This window comes from Amblyomma mixtum, chromosome 2, assembly GCF_055824585.1.
Source record: "Amblyomma mixtum isolate Tamu chromosome 2, ASM5582458v1, whole genome shotgun sequence".
Lineage (NCBI taxonomy): Eukaryota > Metazoa > Arthropoda > Arachnida > Ixodida > Ixodidae > Amblyomma > Amblyomma mixtum.
In genome coordinates this window covers 282,453,737-282,464,488 of record NC_143013.1, presented here as the reverse complement: position 1 = coordinate 282,464,488, position 10,752 = coordinate 282,453,737, and the positions used below count along the sequence as shown (strand labels likewise).

Sequence of the window (10,752 nt, the reverse complement as noted above, 5' to 3'; positions counted from 1 at the left end):
AACGTTACGTAACTGAAGCTAAACTTGTCTCTGTTAAAATTGTCTCTGAAGGGTACCCTTGGTGGTGGTAATTATGCTCAGAACGTTTGCAATCAATGCTTTCAAGTCTAGCTTCCTTTATATATTCCCTCAGTTGAACTTAGTGCTGCTCCGCCTTGGAATGAGAACATCTGCTGCCAGAACGTCAGTAGAGAGCGCATCACAGTTGGCGCAGCACTGGCGTGCGCTTACCTGTCACAAAGGGTAATAAATCGTACCTATTGTTCTTTTCTTATCTGTGTCCAGGCTATACGCCGCCTGGAATCTCGTGGAGGAAAAACAGTGTTCCCTTTTTAAATCCAATTTTACTGGTCCACGCCATAGCACCTTTGCAGCACCTCTACAAAACGATTGATTTATCGCAACATACATTTTCTATTGATACCACGCGTGTATAAATTGGTTATGCCATGCGCTGTAGAAAAGTGCAAACAGTCTTCCGAAATGTAAAAATGCTCCTTATGAATCCGCAGGCCACAATGCGTTGATGCAGCCGTTGACGACATGCATACTTCAGTCTTCAGAATGCGTTGATGCTGAGTTAAGAGCTCGCTTTCCTCCAAAATTGCCCAAGTTTAGGCGGACCTCCTGCATAAAAAACTGAGCCAAATAACGGCGCCGCATCTCAACATCAAAGAAAAAATCAAATTTATGTACACACACTTACTTATGTATATGTATAATTTATGTACACAACCGCAGTATACACCCGCTAATTTATATATACACCTTTATGTACACAGCTGCTTCTACGGCCCCCGGAGCATATCGCGAAAGATAGCACAGATACCAGCGAAGATAGCGGTCGCACTCCATCCCAGCTGTCCTTAGGCCGGCTTTTGCAAAGTCTCTTTAGAGCAGCAATACATGCTTAAGGTTTTGGTTACTACCTATTGCGACGTCGACGCTATTTAATCTACAGAAAGAAATGTCTACAACTATGTCGTTAAATAAAACACCAATTTCCGAGAAAGACACAGTAACACAAAAACGCTGTCGTAGTTTTGTACCAGCGACCTCCAACTGCCGTGCCTGGATGACGTCATCAACGGCGCGGAAGGCAACACCCACCGCAGTTGTTATTTAGTCATCGCAAACTTGGTCGAGTAGGCGTGTCTGGGTTATTTTTATTCTTCAAGCAGGAATGCGTTCTTTTCCTGCAAAAAAAAAAAAAACTTTATTAAGCAGCTCGAACCCATGACGAAGTACGGTGGCAGTGCGGTTGTCTGTCGGTAGCGTGGCCGAGCGGTCTAAGGCGCTGGTTTTAGGCACCAGTCTCTTCGGGGGCGTGGGTTCGAATCCCACCGCTGCCACTAAATTTTTTCTTGACTTTTATTGCAGGCCTGCTTACACCCTCGAAATATTGCGCTTGGATTCTTCTTTGAAACTTTCGCTTAGTTTTGAATTCGACATTCTTTTTCATGCTTTGACCCACATAGCATGTCTTTTGCGGGTCAAAGTTTCGTTATGCGGTTCGCTGCTAAGACTCCATTTGTAACTGCCAGTGACGAAGTTTCCACACACCTGGTGCTCCCTACAATAGCACGGGGTGTAAACGCATGTAGGCGAGACACGGAAACTGCATGTCTGTAGAAGGAAGCTAGACAGGTAATAAAACGCAAGAACACAGCTGGGACGTCGCATACCCAGCACACGTACATTGGGCGTGAGCAATATAAACGCCGGTAGGCGCAGCTGCGAAGGCACACTACAAGCTGTATTGACTTGTCAGACGCGGCTTGGACCACATTTTCGTTTTCTGCGACTCTGCTACTGAGGATCACTATGATTTGGTTTTTAATGACGCAATGGCAGCTTGGTCAATGAGTGCCATGGCTAACTTGCTTGAGCAGAAGGTGGGGTGAACAGTTTTTTTTTTTTTTTTCGAGCGTATCGCCCGAGACAACACCGAGTATAAGGAAGGACGAAAGCTTGTACTCGCTGCAAGGCAAGGGGGTACCGAGTGGCACAGTGAATCGAACCCTGCACCTCCTGCAATGCAGATGGATGATCAAGCCGCTAGGCCTCTGCTCCAGCACCAACAACTATTACTACTGGTGTTCCATCGCCATCTCTTTAAAGCGGGGGTTCTGGAGTGGTTGTCCTATTCGCGGAATGCAGTTCTGAAAATTTTATTTCCCGGTAAAAAAGGACTACGAATGCGATTTTCTGCAGTAATTTCTCCCGCAGCCCAACCCGCCCTCGCTCTTATAAATCCGCTCCTTAAATCCGCTCTTGGAACGCAACCGCCGCTTTTGAAACAATGTGGTGCGAGCAAAATCGGCGGTGTTCATCGCAACTATTTAAAAAATAAACCGAGACTTTGCTAGGTGGGTAACAGTTACCTTCATGGATGGATTTTTATGATTTTTTTCTTTTTTGCTTTTGGTGGTAACATTGCAGCCTTCTAACATGAATAAATTTGCTTTCTCTCGCCCGTTGTTTTAATTTCTTCCTGTTGTGCACTATCAACAAACTCGTTCTTTCACGCGTCAGTGCCTCCATCTCGTGGCCCTGCTGGAAAACTGACAGACGACTTCCAGCTCCGCGCCACGATCAAACCGTGCGCAGACTGTTACTGAAAGCGTTCCTTCGCTCTGAATCCCCAGCTTCTCTCAGAAAGAGGGGAGCGGCCGCAAAATATTTTTTTTTTGCGCAGACGTCATGCGCAAGGGGTCCTGCCACTATCTTAATTAAAATAGGTGTTCTTGAATACGCTTTACCAAGGGTGAATCAGACTTATGCGACCTCTCGACCGAAGCTCGTGCGGTAGAAAAGTGACATTATTTAAATCATGTTTGGTTGCGTGGACCTTACATGAGCAGAAGTCACCTAACTTTCCCTTTCTCCTTTCCTTCGCGTTTGCACCCACACCAAAAAATAAAGTTATTTTCGCTTTTGAGTGTGGTATTTAAGATGATCGACAACCCTTCGGCTGAACTTAAATTGTGCTCCAAAAATAGAGGGAAGGGTCCCTTCTTCCCTCTATAATAAGGCAAATAAGGAATATAAGGCAAAATTCTTATATTCATGCCCATGGGTGTACAGGCGAGGGCTGAAGTGAAGATGTCACTCTGCATGTGGTGCTTCTGAGTTTGTTTATGCGTTACCCATTGAAAACAGGGGGGTACGACATGTGTTTTCGGGCAGGTAACGCAGTGGTGGTTGTGTGTGGACGCGCACTGTTTCTTTATTTTTGTTTGAATAGATGTCAATGCACCTGCTTCCCGCACCTGGAAACCTGCCACTTGTTCATACCTTGCGGTTGCTCCACTGCGCTTTGAACTTGCTTCTATTGCAGCGTGCTATAATGAATTGTGATGGTATTTATATTACACTTATGCAGAAAAAGGTAAGTGGTTACAGCTGCGCAGTCCTCCAACACGAAAGCTCGGCCACAGTTACGCGGAACAGTAGATTCGTCCGCTCGTATTGCCAGTGTCTGCAGGACTACCCGCACAGTTCTGGGAGCATAATAATCGCCGTCGCCAGTTCCTTATATTTGTCTGGCAGCAAGTCTGAGAACCCCGAAAGGCAAAAGAAGGCAGTATAGCACCAGCTGAAAGATTTTTGTGATCTAAATAAGCTATTCGACGTCGTTATCGCATCTTTATTACAAGCAATTGCCGGCAGCCGTCGCGCTAGCGGCTACAGTACATTTAATAATTGTTTTGCCGAAAGTGGAGCCTGCTGTTACGCGGTGTACCGTCTTCGCCAAAAGTAACCGAGCAGCCACACCGGCGGCCGCAGTGGGCTTGTAGCCGAAGGATGGCGCTATTTCGGTGCTGGGCGCTGCTCCCCGGCTGAAAGTGGCTAACGTAAGCATGCGCCTTCGCTCAGTATGACAGCAGTCCAAAGGTGCCAAATCGCTCACTGCACATACTACCAGCTCACTCCCTATCATCCAAAGGAAGGAGGTCGAGAGCGCGCCCACTCCCGCTGCCGTCGCGGCAGCTCGGTTACTTTTGGTGTAGACGCGGTACTGCTAACCTGTGAACGAAGTAGATGCACTACAGTGACTGCACTCCGGTGGCGAAACCTTCGGGCCCGAACATATGTTCAGAGCACTGCCGCCCGATGCACTACATCAGTTCTGGCAATGTTGACCGCGGTTTTAAAAGATATTATTGTTGTTGCTGTACCCCATAGCATGGTCTCATGAGGATGTTATGGTGATAGTGACACCAGTACGTCAAGGTGCTGCTTCATTTACGCGTCATCTGAGTGTTTGCCGCAAAACTCCCCAGTACTGGATGTAGCTTTATCCGCTAAAAGCTCAAAACCGCCATTTTTGGTTTATTCTCCAACGCACCATTCGGGCACTTGCTCAATTTCTTTCACGTATTCTTGACTCCTTAGCCCTTAAGATTACATCGCTATTCCTTGTCGCCATGCGCCAACGTTGCTGGCGTTCATCCAGGCCCGTATTAAGAGACGTGATACTACCCCTCTTAATGTAAATGATATGGAAAAACGTGCTTCAATGAAAGATGTCAGATATCATGGAAAAAAACTCTGAATGCCAAATTTTATAATGCGCTTAGTATTATAGAATCTACACACAGACACACGCACACACATAAAATAACAACGCAAAAGTGAAAAGGCGTGGTGAAGGACATATTACGCGATTGAGTAATAAAATATCAGTGAACAGAATAACTATGCTACGTCGTTCATTAAAGAGTAAAAATCTAGATGCTCTGTGGGTGCGAGAGGCAGTTGCTGGAAGCTGGCGCCAAAAAATTCCATGATCGAAGCAGCGCCAGTCCACAAAACTTAAAACCGTACGAGCAGCGTGCGAGTTCCGCTGCGCTGCTGAGCGTGCAATAACTTTTTGGCACTAAGTCAAGGTGCGGTGAGTCCTATCTACGTACCGCCTTTGCGAAAAGTAACCAGGCACCAGGTTTTGCTCATCATCAAATATAAGCTATGTGTCGCACAATTATACAAATATACGAATTGTATTGTACAAATATACGTAGTGTACAAGTAGTCTTACAAGTCCTCCAAACACCAAAAGCAATCTAAATTTATAGGGACAATGGCTGTCCTTATGTTAGACATATTTATAGCATAAAGAATGCCATAAGTGAACCACTACACGGCTATGAAACGAACCCCGTTGCTTGGTTACTTTTGGCAGAGAAGGTACTTTTCAAGAATTTGATTCTCGACAATAAGAGCAGATTTTAGTAAGGGTAGGTGGGCAACTGCAAATATTTTATTTTTGCATAGGGGAGAGATAGTTGATGCAAGTCCAACCGCTAGTTAACAAGTGTAACTAGCTTAAATTCATGCCTAATCGCGCCCGTTATATATCCTTTTTCAGAAGATATCAAGTCATTCAGTTTTTGCTCTCTTTGTACAAGCTCATTTCATCCTTTTAGTCTAAAATACATAAAGGCCGCACTACACTGCGAAACATACTAAACTTGAAAAAGAAACAGCATCTGTCACCCCACTCACTCTTGTGCGTGAAGAACTTTAGTTTGTACCTAGACATCGCATGAATTATGACATACAGGTAATTTGATCCAGCCTCCCATAAAACTTAATAAATTCAGCTCACTGCAGAATATTTATGCGTACTCGTATTATAGAAAAAAAAAACATTTGTGCATTTCGACAAACTAATGCGGCAGAGTCTAATGTGCCTGTGTGGTTTATTTGAAACCGCATGATCACTTTGCTGCCACTACTTTTTACACTGCACTGATATTTTGCTGCCGTCATTTTTCATGCAAGGTGTACAGTCGCGGGTAAAAAAGATTAGCACACACGACGGAACACCGGAGCGCCGGAATGACAACGCGTGGCGCTGCGGGTGGCGAAGAGGCTGATAACGAGAGTGCCGGGCCGTTCCCATTCTACAGTATTAGGGGGTTCAGCGGACTGCCACGGACAGCAAAATTACTGGCTAAAAGCAGCGCTATCATCTATTGTTCCCTGGAGTTCCTTTTCACAAACCATCGCGGACATAAAAAAAAAGGTAATAAAAAGAGGCCATCTTTGCTTATGATAACCGAGCCAAAATAAATGCCGCAAGCACAGTAACGTAGGGTCGGCACTTCAACGCTAGGGCGGTGCACGCTTGATAAAGCTTACTTCATGCCGTCCCCCCCTACGCTGCAAACATGGAAACGGCCCGTTAGGCAGGCATGCGTACCGCAGCGCCGCGTGGTGAGATATACAAATTCTGATCCCCAATGATCTGTGCTAATATTTTTTGCTCGCGACTGTACGCGTGTAAATCCATATAATCGGGACTTTCTTTCCCGCTTAACACAATTTGTGTGCAATGTTTCCGTACTTGCCCTTTATGATGCTGTGCCTTTTCTCATAAAATAAACAAGCCAAATACTAACCAATCCAAATATAAGCATAAATAAGACAAGGTTTATGCTTGAGAGGGGACAGAAAATTACAAATAAATAGGGCTAATGAAGGGAGGGTTTTTCGTGATACGTATTGTACACGTGGTCCTTACACATCTTTGTAACGGGAACATGTTTCTCACGTGTCCAAAAATTATGTTCTTCATGTGGCATGTCACTAACGATCTCCGTATGCTTCGTTGGCTATGGTAGGTGACACAGAAGACGTACAGTCTTTGTCAAAAGTAACCAGGCTGCACGTTTTTTACTCTCAGTCGTATATTAAAGCTATTATGCCAGCCCTCAAGCTCTAAACCAACATGTATGGTAAGGAGAGCCCCTGTCCGCAGATTCAAAGGACATTCTGACCTTTAGGGAAGCCATGTAGGCCCTGTTATACGAATGAGAAGCAAACCAGAGTGCCTGGTTACTTTTGTCAAAGACTGTTCATACCGCGCCTCTGCTTTTTTAAAAGACGTTTAATTGAGCAGAGAGCCGGAAAACTGGCCGTGGCAAGCAGCGGCGCTGAACGAAAAAAAAAAAATAGGTCACACTTATCCACTTCGAGTCGGCACTTAGAAAGAGGTAGTCAGTAAGCACAAATATCCGTCGGTAGCGTGGCCGAGCGGTCTAAGGCGCTGGTTTAAGGCACCAGTCTCTTCGGGGGCGTGGGTTCGAATCCCACCGCTGCCAGAATCTTTTGTTTTATAGTTCTATGACCGTTGTACTTCAGGGTGATTAGTGCGGTTAATTTAATTAGCCCCAAAAGGACAAGATTCTTTCTGACCTCCTCAAAGCCTTGTGGGGATTGTCCTTTTTATTGAAAATTTACTTTATGCAGAGGTATAAGTTTCCTGGTCATCGAATACTGCTGTATGGTGGCATTGACGAGCCGTACGAAAGATATGCAAAGCGTCGAGTGTTTCAGTGGTAGCGTGGCCGAGCGGTCTAAGGCGCTGGTTTAAGGCACCAGTCTCTTCGGGGGCGTGGGTTCGAATCCCACCGCTGCCAGAATATTTTTGTTTTATAGTTCTACGGCCGTTGTAGTTCACGGCGATTAGTGCGGTTAATTTAACTAGAAAGAAAATAGAGATCTGGTTGGCAACTTCAATAATTAGCGCCAGCATATTTATGTACATGCGGTGCCTGCAGTGGATTTCGACGTTGTTTTGAATTTGGTATCCGTTTTTTTAATGGCAGCTGTTGGGGACTACGTAGCACGAAGTGTGTCACCGGCACTTGAGCGTGGAAACGGCGACTGAATGAGGCACCATTTTGTGCAGCATGTGTGCTTCCCCTTTTCTATGTCTGAAGAATAAATTTCATTGACGTCGCACTAAGGCCTCGTGGTCCAAATATATCCCGAAAGTGAGGAGTTGATAACAAACTAACTGAGCAAAACAGTAAAGAGAGAGAGAGGGTTCTTTAATGGAAAACAGAGATTTCAGCCGGCATGAATATTCGCTGACATGCTACTCTGCGTAGTGGAGGGAATAGGGGAGTAAAGATGGAAGAAAGGCGCTAGAAAAGAGTGCGGTCATTGAAGAAAAGCAATTGCACCAAATAAGTGCTTTGGAAAGACTTGCAAGAAAGATTTGACAGGTAATGCATAGAATGTCAACAGCTCAAATTAAGAAAGCTTGAAGTTACTTATCTCCAAAGCGTGACATTGTGTAAGCGAATGGTTTTATTTTTACCACCGAAAATGACAAAACCGAGCATTGCTTTGCTGGAGACGGTATGCAGAGGGCGGGAAAAAAAAAAGCTGGCTATTCCAGTCGTTGAGAAGAATAACGCCTTAAAATACTCGTTTTGGAAATAAATGACAGTTCTTGCATTGTTACACGTTTGGAAACTTCGCCAAACGATAAAACGGCACTGAACACTGATGCTTTGAAACGCTATTAAATCGCTGTTCACCAACCCTTTCACGAAGCGGTCCTGGACGTTCCCTTCTGATTAGTGCCCCAATGAAAAGTTGAAAAAACGCAATTAATGGCCGCTCGCGTGCAATATCCCGCAAGGGCGCATGCAGTGTGAAGGCGCATCGATGAATGAGTGCATTTACTTTTTATGCTGGCGCAGTTTTCCCATGGCCAGTTTGCAAATGAGTTACGACACCCTGGTCTCAGCGCAAGAGTCACATATGCCCTAGACCACGCGGGACAAATGCCTGCACAACTCTCTCTCTCTCTTTTACCCCCACGTCCCTTTCTTAAGGCGGGGGTCAGGTATCCACAGAGATTGAGACAGCTACAATTTTTATTTTGGTGATGATGATTAGGAGTTTTCACGGCGCAAGGTCATCTGTAACCAAAGAGTGCCGTGGAACAAGATTTTTTCGTCCACTCAAGCTGGGGTCAAAGGCCCATTACCCAAGCATTTCACCCCAAAGAAGCCGAGAACCAGGCCGGAGGAAAGCTTGTACACGTTGCATCACGAGTGGGTACCCGGCGGTGCTGGGGGTCGAACCCCGCGCCTCCCGTATGCGAGGCGGATGCTCAAACCACTAGCTACCGCCGCGGTCCAATTCTGACGCATGCCTTTCATAGTTTCGAAAAGGTGTGTAGACCCCTCGAGCGGGCCACTGCATGCCAAAAAGGCGATACCTTGGCTGAGCTCCTAGGTTCTAGGTACCGCGCTTTCGCTTTAATAGAATTGCATGGACTTGTTATAAGCCATATGGGCTTGGTCGTGTTGCCTGAATAACATCGACTATTGTAAAATTTCCTCTATTTTCTAGCGCTCTGCACAAATTCGTCTCCGACTGTAGGTGGCCATCGTAAGAGACCTGCTGTGTCGTAGGTAAGGCTGATCAATTTTTATGCGGTCGCAAGAAATCAACTGCCTTTTGCACAGCTTCAAAGAAAGTAGGTTACGCGATGTGAGCGAACAGTTATAATTTGATGATACCGAGTACAGCTTTCTATTTCGAAACATACTTAAAGGTGCGCAGAAAGCTCTGTGTTTGTCAGGACTATTTTTGCACATTAGCTTGCAAGTGCTCACGCTGTGCTCTTGCGGTGTTTGTTCCGGCGAGGAAGGATAATAAAGTCAGCAGCATGTATACGAGCCTTGATGTGCGCACTATACTATAGTTTGGGGGAAAATGTCTTCATGATGTCAGCCATAACCGTTCCATGCGGCCCTTTTATGTAACGCGCGAGCAGTTTCAGAGAGAGAAAGGTCTAAAGCACTGGTGTGAGACCAATCACATCGGAGGCGTTGGTACGTATTCTACCGCTGCCATCGCTTTTTGTTTCCCCTTGTGAGCTGACTCCGAGACTCGTGCGGCAAAATACGCGAGAATGTGGAGCGGCGTTGAATTCCGAAACAGTGAGGCCACGTGAAATAGCCTCGTGCACAAGCTTGATCCACTAGTAAGAACACTGGGCTGGGACGAAGCTTCGAGTATTTTAACAAATTGAAATTTATTACTTGTTTATTCAACTTAAGCTTAATACTGCCAATTTCAGCAGGCCTTTGAACGCTCTGTTATAAAGCATCAAATATAAGCGAGAAGTTTCTTCCCGTACGATGCAGCGGCGATCGCTGAGGGCAGATGAGAAAACTCATGATCAATGCTATATACAAAGAATAATCGACGCTGTAACACAAGGAAAAAAAAAACATACTATATTCGAATTTCTGATACAGAAGCATGAAGCCAGAAAGCACTTTCGATCTGTTGCCGTTCTCTTGACCGTCTCGACACTCCCTCGGTGACGGAGAAGCGGGGACAACATAGTAGTAGTTAGACCTGAACGCCCGCCGTGTCCTGCATTGCTTCCAAAGTCATCGCGTTGCACGGACCTGCTATGGCAGTGCTATGGCGCTTTTTACGTCTATCTTTTACGCTTTACCTCACTATCTTCTCTAATTTCGTTTGCTTCATTATTTCCCTTTCTTCTCTGTAGGCTGGACAACTGAAATTGTCCGCTGGTTGTTGTCCGCTGCAATTGTCCGCTGCAATTTAAATGTCCCCAGGTGGTCGTTCTTATTCCGAAGCCTTGCACTTCTTTCTTCCTTTCTTCTTTCAGTACCTCTTTTATCCCTTCCCTTACGGCGCTGTTCGGGTGTCCATCGAGATATGTCGGAGAGTTGCTATGTCATTTCCTTTCCTCAAAACCAATTTTCAATTTTTTTAAACGAATGAGATAGCATAGGTGCTTAACTTTCAACTAAACTTCCGCTCAAAAAATCATCAAATCCCGTTCTTCGTATGCAACCGATACTTTTCGCACAAGCTATAGTTAGAAACCTAATCACCGCCACTAGTACATTGGTGGCTGTACAAGCAAAGGTCTAGTGGAAAAATAGAGAAAGAGCCCTGCTC

At 45.4% G+C, this 10,752-nt stretch overlaps 3 non-coding genes across 3 annotated transcripts; all 3 read left to right on the top strand.

Moving 5' to 3' along the window:
* The first annotated feature begins 1,270 nt into the window (after window positions 1-1,270).
* Window positions 1,271-1,352, top strand: TRNAL-UAG (transfer RNA leucine (anticodon UAG)). Its single transcript has one exon. It is a non-coding gene; the product is annotated as a tRNA-Leu (tRNA).
* Window positions 1,353-7,027: 5,675 nt separating this feature from the next.
* Window positions 7,028-7,109, top strand: TRNAL-AAG (transfer RNA leucine (anticodon AAG)). The gene has a single exon. It is a non-coding gene; the product is annotated as a tRNA-Leu (tRNA).
* A 236-nt stretch (window positions 7,110-7,345) lies between these two features.
* TRNAL-AAG (transfer RNA leucine (anticodon AAG)) lies at window positions 7,346-7,427 on the top strand. The gene has a single exon. It is a non-coding gene; the product is annotated as a tRNA-Leu (tRNA).
* The last annotated feature ends 3,325 nt before the right edge of the window (window positions 7,428-10,752 follow it).